A 13,101-nucleotide genomic window follows, 5' to 3' on the forward strand; every position below is an offset into this window, starting at 1 on the left:
CATTTAGTTTATCATTTGCTCTGGTTTTAGTGAAGACCTCGAGGCATCACCTGAAGTGGTAATGCAGCCCCCTCTGAGGGGATTATTGTTACTAGTACCCCGGCCTGTAAGACTGGAGTAGCAAAAGCATATTTGCTTCTATTCAGAAATGCTCTGTTAAAAAAATGGCTGCTGGGGAAGGGAAAACAAAGTCCATTTTCCCTTTCCATGGCGGCCATTGAAAAAAGTAAACACAAAAACTAGCCGCCATGGAAAGGAGAGAAGGGACTACATGAAGTCCATTCTTCCTTTCCATGATGGCCTGTCACAGATCGGGAGAGGGCATGCCGGGGATAGAACTGTTCCCAGAGGGTCCTCTCCCAAAATTGATTGAAAAGACAGTAAGTAGGGGGGGGGGGGGCGCAGAGGGAATTCTGTGGATGGGGGAGGAGGGACGGCAAAGGGGGCAGCCGACACCGTGAGGCAGCTCAGAGTGGGGGAATTACCACTGTTAATGCACCCGTTCCGAGAGCCTCCTCATTGGGTGAGAGGCTGCCACCTCACCCCTCGCCGGATACTAATTATCATTAAAAAGGACACATTGCTAGGCCTTACTCTTGGACAGCGATTTCATCATTATAAGCACCTCAAGCATTCATTGAAGGGGACCTCACGTGTTTTGATGATTGCCTTGTTCCTGTATACAGGGACGGGTATAGATAAGCAAGATTACAGTGGAAGTTTATTCTTTGATCTGTCGTATTATCTTCTGCAGATCCTCAGAAGGTAGGGGTGGCAATGAGTACCGGACACTCAAAAATACTACTGTGCCAAGATCACGTGGTTAGCTCTTAAAATAACTGAACAATAGAGAGGGTCATGAAAGTCAGGCACAGCATTGTATGCAATTGTGTTAGTACAGTTTCCTATATAACTAAGTACAAGGTTGCAATGTGTTTAATAGGGACAGTAATAAAGTCTTATGAAGCTCAAGATCTTAGAATCTATTGTGTTTGCCCAGTAGCACAAAGCTGCAAGACAACTAGGAGGGCTGGGTATTGCTGGGAATTGGAATATCTATTTGGTGCATGCCATTACTGGATTGGCCACGGCGAGTATTGATTAAAGGTTGTGCTTATTTTAGACAGATCCACGTACATGTTTATTCAACTGTGGAAAATGAAAGAAAAGCTGATTAAGAACCGAGACATGAACGTTTTTGCTTGGATACCTCCCAGGCAGCAACATGTAGTCGCTTAGCTATCTTATTATTCTACATCGGGGACTGTTTATGGCGAGTTCCTCTCTCTAGTGCAGTCTCTGGCAGCCGATGACGAGGAACTACAAATACTAATTCCCCTGGGAAGGAGTGGTTCAGGATAGTCTTCTGAGCAATGTGTCATCCTTCGGGAGATTGATTGTAGGAGGGACACCATTTTTTCACTGCACCTCGAGATTGCCTGCCAATAGGAAATAAACAGGGCCACAACCAATCTCTCAACTCTTGCATTACTCCTACTTGTGACAGACTGTGTAGCTAAGAGGGCTAGGGGTTAATCTTGGCTTGCAGGAGGCACTAGTAATGTATCTTAGATGAGCCTATTCAAAGGAACTTCACAAGGAAGAACAGACACTGATTTGTTGGAATATAGGATATTGTGCTCCTTATATTTCTCAAAAGCATGTAGTGGGTGCACGGTTTTAGGTCAGGCAACCAGGTGATCTTACATAGGATTGTAGTTTGAGGTGATTGCTGGTTTGAGCTTGTCTTCACTCTCCTTGGTTATCTCCTCTAACATGGACATGATGGCTTGTACCTTAACAGACTAGAAAAAGGCGAAACGTCTCAACTACTAGGTAGGCAGGCCCATAGCAAGGGATTATCTTTGTACCACTTTTGCTTCAAAAATATGTGTGTAGGTTCTTACACGTGTTTAACTTTCATTACACAAATATTTGAATACCCAGAATATTTCCTGGCTCCTCATTGGCCCCTATCAGATAAGCTAACACTTTGCTTAACACCATGCGTGAGGTTTGTTGGTCGGGTTGTCCGGCCTATTTGGATCATATCACCTTTGTGTCAACAAAGGAAAATAGTATAGCCTTTCAATTAAAAACGAAGAAAACTACAAGTTTCTGTATCAGATCATCTTATTTTTGGATTTGTTTGCTTCGCCCTTCTTGTTTATACTACCAGCCGATTACTTTCAGTTGCTGCAATGAAATGAATTCTGCTCTGCAGGAGTACAAGTATGAGTAGTGAGTAAGCTACCTACTCAGGCCTAACACTTCTGCAAACCCACAGTGATCTCAATCTAAAAGGTAAAACATGCATAACTCAGATATATACCTTCCTCTGCCATTTGTGGTGGCGTGGGCAGAAGGTAGGCTATACTCTCACACGGGGTGTGCATTTGAGCCAGTAGCAAAATAAATGAATGTCCAATCAAGGTTCTATCAAAATATATACTTTAATTAAACAAATCATTCATAAAACTATCAACAACACTATAAAAGCCCACTGCTGTAAAAGAAGACAGAAGATGCAGAACAGAAATGTGTAAGCACTCTGGATACTTTTTCAGAGAGCAAAACAAGAACAAAATGTAACAATGGACATGTTTTGCTGGTAAAAGTATAAAAGGTACTTAACCATTGTCTAAGGCCCAAAAAAGTGGACCAGTGCAGGCAGGGTCACTTACAAATATACCATACGCCAATGGTAGGCAGTTCAACAGTTTCAAAGCAGGATTCCATGTGATGTAAATGTTGGTTGAACCAGGTTATGATAAGGAGAGTCGTACTGGTTCAAGCGGCGAGCTGGTGTCTAGTCATTTTGAAGCAGGTTATCAGTGCAGATCATAGGTGGCATTTGAGCAAGGCAGTTTGGATGGTTCACCAGGGTGAGTCTGAAGGATGAGTCAGTTTGAGATGTCGGAAGCTGCTGGTTCTGTTCGATGAGTGACACAATGCTCCAACAGTTTAAGTTGAGGTCTGCAGTTCAAAGTAGCATTTGAAGTAATCCACAGGTGCTAGCTGTTTCTTTGAGACAAACAGGCGTTGTTCTCCTGCTTGGTGTGTTACATCATGAAGCTGGTTCGATAGATGCAAAACAGTGGTGGTTTAGAATAGAGTAAGTGTCAAAAGCAGCACCAGTGGGTCCCGTTAGGCTGAATGTGGCAAACATGGCTCAAATGCACTTTGATCGGTTTGATGCAATGACAACAGGGGTTGTTCTGTTCAGGTTCTCAGAATGGTGTAAGACCAACTGCAGGGGGCTTTAGGAAAAGGTGACTACTGACTGTTTTGTCTCTCTCAGGATGATATGAGACTGGGGGGTCTGGAAAAAGGTGAGTCCTTATCAGTCTCAAATCTCTCTGCACCCTAAGGAGGTTTGCAAAAGGCTACAGGGCTTTGCCCTCAGCAATATGCCATGGGAATGGGTAGGAAGCAGAGCCTGCCTCTTCCCTGGACACCCTTTCTTTACCTCAATAGTCTTCTAATGCCATACTCAGAGTGCCTCATTCTGCAGAGAGTGGAGAGGAAAGGACGGAGAGAAAACGCCCACACAAAAGTAAGAGGGAGGAATGCTTTCTCAAACCCACTGGTTCTCCTTTGACTGTCCTAACACCACCCCTTTCCCAGTCTACTGCTTTACATGTTCTCTGGTATACAACCCCCAGTGTGAGGCAGGCCTTTATTATGGACTTGGCACTTTGAAACCAGGCAGTATCACATCTCCAGAAGGCAGATTCGAGGACTGGCAAGGAAGGTGTTATCTTACCTCCAGAGTGTCAATAGAGAAATGTGTCCTGATATTTGACTCATTCATTGGACTGCAGACAGGAAAGTGCCTGAAATCCACATAGCCTCACATAGCTGACTGAGTTAACAAGGACATCTTTAAACATGTTATCCTCAATGTCCGCGCTTCCTACAAATAACTAGTAGTATTCCACATTAAGAGGGATAATAAAAGACAACCATCTATAGTATTAGATGCTGATATTGGCCAGCATTTAACGCTTCAAGTTTTAATGAGAATATATACATTTACAAATACAAGTTCCTAAACAACTGAAAAACCGCCAACACATGTTTCAACCCTGCTGGGTCGTCTTCAGGGCATATAGGTAAGTAAATAACTGGCAAATTTAGGCAAAGTGATGGGTTGGGATATGTTCCACCATGATAATTTAAAGCATATACTCTTGATATTTAGGACACCAATAATTTGAGATTTCTGCCTGTTGGCATTCTAATAGTTAATTTGTGCACTGTACAGGAAAAACGCCATAGTGGTCATATCCACAGTGTTTGTGAATTCGAACCCGTGTATTTGTATCCATGTGGTTTCAAATAAATTGCATGATTGCGAGTTTGTACACATTACTGCTGAGTAGCAGTTCGTAGTGTTCCAAGTACTGTGAGTTAACAAGGAGTACACTGTTACGCTACAAATCAGATGTGGCTTTAATAATTATGTGAACTCCCCACCATCATACCAAAATAGGTATGACTTATATTTTCTGACAACCCTGCCACCAAGTAGGTAGTTTATCATAATTATATACAATTTGGAATATAGGTGTGTGCATAAATGTAACCTCTGTACTGCTGTGATCCGGCTTTCACAGCAACTGTCAAAAGGGGCACCTATGATCTATGTACCTGCTCGGTGCCACGGGACAGAAGGGGCTACAACTCAGGATACTGATCAGGGCACAGGTATACGCTGTGCTGTTATGATGGAGTTTTATGAATGGCGGCCTGGTTAGCAGATCACCCATTCTGAGATGAAATTGCCAGCATCATTTTATTATTTAACATTAGTAGACGGTGAGAGACAATCAGAATGCAACAAGCATTCTGATTGGCTCTCACCGGGTTTTAACCCGGCCGAGAATCCTTTGATTCTCGGCCAGGATTCCAGCTGCCTTTTCCCCGGCGGGGGGCGTGACAGCCTATCAGCCAATGAGGAGGCTCCAAGCGGGGCCATGCCCGCTCCGAGCCTCCCCGCGGCTGAGAGGCTGCCTTTGACCCCCGCCGGGGACTCAGGTAAGCTTTTTCATTTTTCTTTTTTTTTTCCCCTTCCCTCCTTCCCTCCCTCCCCACCCTACTTACCTTTTTGCTCCTGCGTCCCCGCTGGGGAACAATAGCAGGCTCCAGCAATGTGGAGACTCGGAGCGGGCCATCCCCGCTCCGTGCCTCCACACGGCTGGAAGCTTCCATCATCCCCCAGCGGGGATGCAGGTACATTTTATTTTTTTTTCTTCCCCTCCCTCCCTTCCACCCTCCCAACCCCACTTACCTTCTGCTTCTTTTTTTTCGGGAGCGGACGCGCTGGGAACACTTGTGTTCCCAGCGCGTCCGCTCCCGATGGCCGCCTCCATTTTCCCTTTCCATGGCGGCGGCCATTTTTTTGCCTTTTTTTTTTGTTCTGTTCCGAAACGTGTTTCGGAACAGAAAAAAAAGCAATTAGTACCCCGGTCTAATGAGCCGGGGTACTAATGGCAATAAGCTACTCGGTGGTGGGCCAATACCACCCGAGGTAATGCCCCCGGGGGACATTACCTGGGGCAGTATTGGCCCGCCACCTCGTGGCTTATTGCCACATTAAAAAAAAGCTAGAGCAGTTCAACACCCTTTGTCAGATGGCAATTCCTCACAGTAACACATTCTGATGATTTGTGTTGCTAGACAGTGTTAACTTTAATTGCATGCAATGCTATTCTGACCTGCATTTCTGATCTGATTTGTATTGTACGCACTTTAGGGTGGAGAACCCCAGCTTACTCCACGCCTAATGTGGGCAATGAGAGGCGCATGCTGCACCCCACATAGAGGTATGGATGATACTTATTCAAATGCTGTGACTTAAAACACAAATACTGTGCTCTATAGGGCTTAAGCAAGTATACCCTACTCAATGGCTAGAAGCAGCTTGTTTTCATTTGCAGTATTGTTCACCAAGGACGCTGAGTTTTTTTATATGCTATTTAGGTCCCATGTTGGTCGCCCATGGCACTGTACTGCGTGGCATTCTAGCACTGCTAGCTTTAAGGCAAATGCTGAGGCCATGTCTTTCTGGGGCCAGATTACAGAAACTGTGCACACTATTAGCACTTCTCTCAATGCAAAGTTTTCCCTAATGCTTGTACAGAATGGTATTAGCACTGGGGCAGACTTTGCCCTGGTGCAAAAGTTCATTCAAAGACTAGTTCTTGTCCTCATACCGTGCAAAGATACACTTTCAACAGTGCAAACTTTATTTGATCTGGCCCCATGTAGTGCAAACTGTGTGCAGGACTGTTTATTATACATGTTCCCCGAGTCTTTCAGAGAGTTCCTTGTTTTTTCTCATGAGCGAGTCATGCTCGAGTTCAGCTAGGCTTTGGGTTTAGGTTCTGTACGTTCCTTTCAGCGCATGCTTGCAGAATTTACGTAGAGTGGGAGGCATAGGGCCTGATTTACAAACGCATTTTTCAATGGGAGAATCACTTTGAAAAAATCTTAAAATCAGGCCCTTTGTGTCTGGGCAAAGCCACTGTAAAACCCCTCTATTTGGTTCGAGGTTTTAGATGAGTTTGAGGGGTTTAGATTCGAATGATGGATTTAACAACCACTGTACACTAGTGTCATGTATGAGCTATCCCTTTTGTGTGCACGAAAGCCAGTGCACGCAATAATGTGAGTGGGAATTCTAATGCACTCTCACCACGACACGAAACCATTCAATTTCAGAAAAAAAGACATTTCCATGTGGCTTGAAAGAAAGAAGATTCTACGTGTTTAGTTAATATTTTATACTCATTTCATGGCTTAAATCTCCCTGTGCTTCAATTATTTGTTGCTTGTCTCGCCCTCTTTCCCCGTCATGTTTAATTGCACTGGTTGCCTGCTTTGTGTCCACCTCTGATTGGCTGGAAGCATGGTTATGACGGGTGGAATTTACATTACAATATTATGCTACAAAGTGGCTCTTCTTCTGCTGTTTAGTCTGTGGCATTTAAGACGTCTTCACGCCCTTTCCTTTCCCTTTTTTTTCCTTCCCTGAATATAATGCAAATGAAGGCAGAATTAAGTAATTGCCTGTTCTCATTCTAAGACAACACGTAATCCAACGGCATTGTTCCTTTTTAAGTTGTGTCAAAACAGGCGGAAAGATCAGTTGTTGGCAGATTTGTGCTCCAGAAAGATAATGCCACTCTATGCATATGCATTTTTCTTTGTTTTCGCAATGTGTCCCTTGCTTGTTTTGTCAGGCGCTCCCGTGAATGTCCGGCTATCCTTTTCTCCTCCGTGAGCCCCCAGCTGTTGATTCCCCTCCTAGCAAGCTGTACTGCCGTTTCCCAATGTTCCAGTCGCCTCATTTCTCGGCCAGCCTTCTGCAGTGTGCGGAGCCGCAATAGAATGAGTTCCTGCTAATCGTGTTTATTGTACTCCACTCTATGACATGACATGTGTGCATGCCTTTATTTTAGTGAGCATCTTGTACAAAGTTCAAGGACTGGTCCACTCTCCCTGTGCGAAAATGGAAACATTCGTGACAGGCAGCCGGCATTTATCAAACGCTGCAATGACAGAGACCTGACTGGACGCCCATCTTTGTTTCACTGTGCTCTGCACATCGGGGATACATATAATTGTACATATATCTTTTTAGGTCTGTCTAGGAGTTAGTAGAGCTGATCATGTAGGGTGCAGGTTTGTGAATCATGCTTTTAAAAGCATGTGTTCATTGCTGCTTGGTACATCAATGTGTTGCCATTCCATAATTCTGCAATGGCAGTCAGTTCAGCTTACTGAGACTTGAACCAGACACCATTCAGGGGAGGAGACCTGGCTGGGCATGTTAGCACACACAATATATATACATTTCAAAAGTAAAACAATATCGTGTTGGATTGTTTTAAAAGCAAAATGTATTATAACTTGTTAAGATATTGTAGCCATTCCAAAATGGCTGCCCTGTTGCCATAGCTCTCAACCATTTATGTGGCAAAAGCGGGTGAAAACACACGATTTTACTTTTGGCGGGTGAGAGGCCCATTGAAATGAATGGGCGTGCATGAGGTTTGGCGGGTGAGTCCGCTGTTTACAAGGTGGGTGATACCCGCCAAAAGCGTGTGAGTTGGGAGCTATGCCTGTTGCAAGGACCTCAACCTCTACTTCCAGAAGGTTGGACAGACTTCTCTGCTTGTCTCACCTTTTATACACGCATGGTCGGGTAAGGTACCTCCACCTCCATGTCACTTGGAACTGAGAAACAATGCTAAATGCTTCCAATTTTGGCACTCTACAACTTTAAGACGTAGTTCTGCCCTATAGGATACATACCAAGAATGTATACACATCTAACACATGCTCTTCTGGTTTTATTTCTACTTTGGAAACCGAACCGCTTGCTCACAGGCTGATAGTAAGCATCCTGTGATATTACAATAGAGGACACTCTTCCCTGCCACGGAGGAGACACACTAATAGGGAGAGGGCCAATGGATGCCTTTCAGCCTGGAAGCGGGAATGGGTGCCATACCTGCCTAACCTCCGGAATTTTTACGGAAAATCCGGAATTTTAAGTATTTCTCCGGGTCTCTGGAAAAGTCCTGTGAATCTCAGGAATGTTGAGATTCTTTCCGGGTCCCGTCATATTCTCCACCTGATTGGCTGCTGCCGGTAGCCAATCGGGTGGAGAAGTGGCCGGGACCCGGAAACGGCGCTCAATGCGACCCCTTACCCCGTAATAATAGTGCTTTCAATCCATATAATTGGATTGAACGCAGTATTATTACGGCGGCGGTGCCACGTTCATTTTGCTTAACAAAATAATTAATTCAATGCTATGGTAAGCAAAATGAAGGCGGCGCCGCTGCAGGAATAATGCTGCTTTCAATCCAATGACATGGATTGAAAGCAGCATTATTTCGGCGGCGGCGGTGGCGCCATCAGTTTGCTTACTATAGCACTGAATGAATTATTTTCAGTGCTATAGTAAGCAAACAGAAGCCGCAGCCGCCGCAAAAATAGTGCTTTCAATCCAATGACATGGATTGAAAGCACTATTGTGAAGGCGGCGGCACTGCCTTCATTTTGCTTACTATAGCATTGAATGAATTATTTTCAATGCTATAGTAAGCAAACTGAAGCCTACAACAACCGAGTTTACCTTTTGGGCGTGTGGGCGGAGCCATGTGCAAATGGGCGGAGTCTTGTGTGGCTGTGGGCGGGGCATACATCTCAGGAATTTAGATTTTCAAATGTAGGCAGGTATGATGGGTGCTGACAGTGACATACAATAGCTAAAGGTATTTTTGATAATGTTTAGGGAGTCTTGGGAAATGTTAGCAGCTCTATGCATTGCAATAGTGAGAGAGTGCCCCCTCCACAATGCAATGCTGAGGAAGGCAGTACCTACTCCCATGAAAGGGGAAGTGAATCTTCCTTCTCCCGCCCTAGTAACCCTGTAAACAAATGGGAAAGGATTGAGGTGTTTCAGGAGAGCTCCATTGTGAGGGTGACCAGTTGATTCCTTGACATTTAGTCATCACACGTCAGTCCTGTTTTACATTTTTTGTGTGTGATATGGGGTGTGTGTGTGGAATTGAAATTCAGCAAAACGTTAGCCCCCAGAATGCACACTTTTGCATAATGAATGGATAGTACTTGAAAGTACTTATAAGTGAAGTGATGCACAGGTGATCAGGTGTCGCCTAATTCTGCCCTCTCAGAAGGGAATGCAGCCCTTGCTTGGGAAACCCTTGCTGAGGAATTGTGCATCTTCCCATGTGTTTTCAAGATCACATTGAGGAAGAAATGTACTTGTTTGCTTCCCCAACCCCATCTACTCTAAATATCTGTTTGTCACTTTCCTTGACAGCCTCACAGTGCATCTGTTCAGTGAAACCGGTGGACTTGTGGTGACGAACATACTTGTCTCCTTCTGTTAATACAACCATTGCAAGCAAAATGTTGAGCGCTTTGTTAATCGGTTCTCATTGCAAACGTGAGCACTTTTGGAACAGGGTGTGGAGAAAACCCGTAACTCAAATTCTCAGGTTTTCCGATGTACTCTGTGCGTGGAACTCGTGGATGTATACATTGTGTTCTGGGACTTGTAATCTTTCATTTATAATAGAAATCGCCAAGTACCAAAGTGCAAAGAGTAACTATAACTAGATGCACTTGTGGGAGGGGCTCTGGGCATCTCTGTGTGAACTTGGTTCCACCCAAAACGCCCCTGCCAACCTATTTTAAAGACATTTGTTTTTATTCTGTGTTTTTATGGGCACCCTCTCACGTGTAATGATACCGATTTAATCGGCTTTGTGAAAAGCTAGGTAAGCATTGCTTGCTCAGGCTCGAACGTCCATTAGAGTTCCACTGTTCAGACGTGCCTGTCGGCCTACTGACAGCGACACCAGGCAAGGATTCAAGAAGGAAACGAAGGTGTTGAACTAAAGGGGGGAATGATCTGCAGTGCTGCAAACCTTCTGATTACTAATTCGGCACTGCCAGTGCATCCAAAAGGGGTGTGAGGAACTTGCTGATAGGTATTGCACTAGTTTTAGTTGGAGATCCACAAGTGACGCTTACGCAGGCTCAATAACATCGTGAACTGGACCTTTTTCACTAAGTTTTGCTATCTCTACTAACAGAGGGCATTGCTCTCTGACGGGGCCATTGTAGATGCATATTTAGTTAGCCAGGGTGCCACTCAGCTGCTCTGGGATGCATTACGCCTGTGAAGCCTTAAATCCTCATATTTCTATGGTGGCCAGAGCTGTTTGCGACAGTATCATCCTCCGACTGTCACAGCTGCTCGCTCCCTTGTCCAGTATTATAGCTGGGTGTTTCTGCTTAGCTCATTTCAGTTATACTTCTATGGACATAAAGTCAAAGTTGCTACTTGTTACAGATCATTTGTTGTCATGCCAGTCCAAACTCCCTAAGCCATTTGTGAGGAACGTAGTTCTACTTTTATGTAACATTGCATCGGGCAGTGGAAACCTGACAATGGACATTGAAGACATTTCCGGAGTCAGGGTTACTGCTCAAAGGAAAGTTCATTCAGTACTTAAAAGAAGCCCACATAGGTGTACTCCTGCTTCATCCCCTCTCCCCGTAACCGTCCCGCTTCCGACCTCTGCCCACATCACACAGGACTTGGTGACACCAAGTTCTAATCATTACTTATGCCCTTTTCACCATTATTTGCAAACTAACAGTATACCATTTTGCAAAAAAATATGAAATATTACATAATATAATACATTTCTTAACAAATTAAAGCTTAGAATGAAATGGTCAATAGCAAACTTGATAATGTACAAATATATAGCAGTGTATTTTAACAACTAAGGAACATGTCCCCCCTAAGCTTCATTCCAAACCCATTGGGCCTCATTATAAGTCTACCGGTTCGGAAATAAGGATGCCAGTACCTGCACACTTTCCGGACCGGCAGACAGCAACTCTGCCTGCCAGGGCCGATGCATCTAGCAGGTCTGACCTGCCGGGCGCATCGGCCCTGGAAGCACTGGCAAAGCTGACAATGGTGCCGGTGCTTCCGTGCAAACATTTTCTGCCGCCTGATATCCCGGGCCGCTGGGACTTCTAATGTCCTGGTGGATCAGGGATCTCAGGTGGTAGGAACAGTATTTCAGTCCGGCGGCAACCTGCCGCTAGCACCGGCGGGTTACCGCCTGACTTACAATGAGGCCCATAATCTTTCCATCTGCTAGGATGCACCCTAGTTCTGGAGCTACACCTATTGCCATACCTTGCAACATTCATACATACTCCCATCTCCACTCTTCCTTTCACTACTTTTATCTCCATCTTGTAGGTTTGCCAATGACCCCTCTTAGGACCTCTCATTTAGAAGCTTTACTGATTGTCTTTCCTCCTACCTAGCCACTCTACGCCTCATTCATTGCTATCCATACTCCAACACTACATGGTGGGAACCACTCCACAATACCTTTCCCAGGTCATAAAACACAGACTCACCCTTGCTCAGCTTCTTCGGTTTTGTAATGTTAACCCTGTCCCCTTCACGCACAGGTCCCTGTGTGTAAACACCCTGCCTTCCATCATACTTCCTTTTGTACTCTACCTGGTACTTCTGCAACTTGTCTATTATCTGTCCCTGATCCAATGCAATTACTTCACCTCCCCTTAATTATTGGGGACAAAAGTGTAATTTCCTATTTCACCTTTGTAGCATAACAAAATTGGGAATGAATAGTCGTGAGGAGTGGCAAACCTCTGTATGCTATCATCTCCCACAACACTTGCTTCCACTGCAAACCACTTTCTAATGCCAGCTGTACAGTGTCCTTGATTAGCTGATGTATTCTTTCTACAAACCTGTTCCCTTGTGAATGACGGAAGGATGTCATAAGATTTGTGATACCATGTGTTTACAAAAACCTCTTCATTTTTCACCCCAATATCATTTACAGTGTACTTGGGGTATCCCTCACATGCACACGCCTCCAACAAGAAATCTATCACCACCTTGGTAGCTTCTGCATGTAAACATTTTACTTCAAACCACCTTGATGTGTAGACAACCAACGCAATCATGTAATGGCATACTTCATCCCAAAATTCATCCGGACCCATCACATAAACCCACACTTCTATCGGCACTCCAACTGGCTTCAATGATCCAGTGTCTACTCTTCGAGTCGTATCACTCTCTGCACATACCTGACAATCGTTCACTGCACTCTCCACCATCACATCCATTCCAGGCCACCAATAACATTCCCTAAAACATATTTTGGGGAGACTTCGACCTAAGTGCCCCTGATGGGCACTTATCAGAATTTTCTATCTGTAGTTGAGGAACCAGATTCTCCCTTCTTGCCAGACCCCACTCACATGATGTCAATTCATGATTGTAATGATTATATGTTTTTTGACAAATGATGTACATGTTTTTACATGTTATGACAATGTTTACTTTTGTGTCAGATTAACTGTTTCATGAGTGCATGTATACACTGTTGATTCACTTGTGTCTATATAGTATATGCTGAGCTGATCTATCAGAAATTGTATAGCAAACAAACACCAGTGAGTTTCTCCTATGTGTTTTACCTAACTAAT

The 13,101-nt window shown here is 44.4% G+C and overlaps 1 protein-coding gene across 5 annotated transcripts in view; it reads right to left on the reverse strand.

Annotated features, from left to right (window-relative positions):
• Nucleotides 1–13,101, reverse strand: part of CHODL (chondrolectin) — a 381,063-nt gene that overhangs the window by 87,655 nt on the left and 280,307 nt on the right. The gene's annotated exons all lie outside the window — the stretch shown is intronic.

Source organism: Ambystoma mexicanum, chromosome 7p (genome assembly GCF_040938575.1).
Source record: "Ambystoma mexicanum isolate Mex_15411 chromosome 7p, UKY_AmexF1_1, whole genome shotgun sequence".
NCBI classification, from domain to species: domain Eukaryota; kingdom Metazoa; phylum Chordata; class Amphibia; order Caudata; family Ambystomatidae; genus Ambystoma; species Ambystoma mexicanum.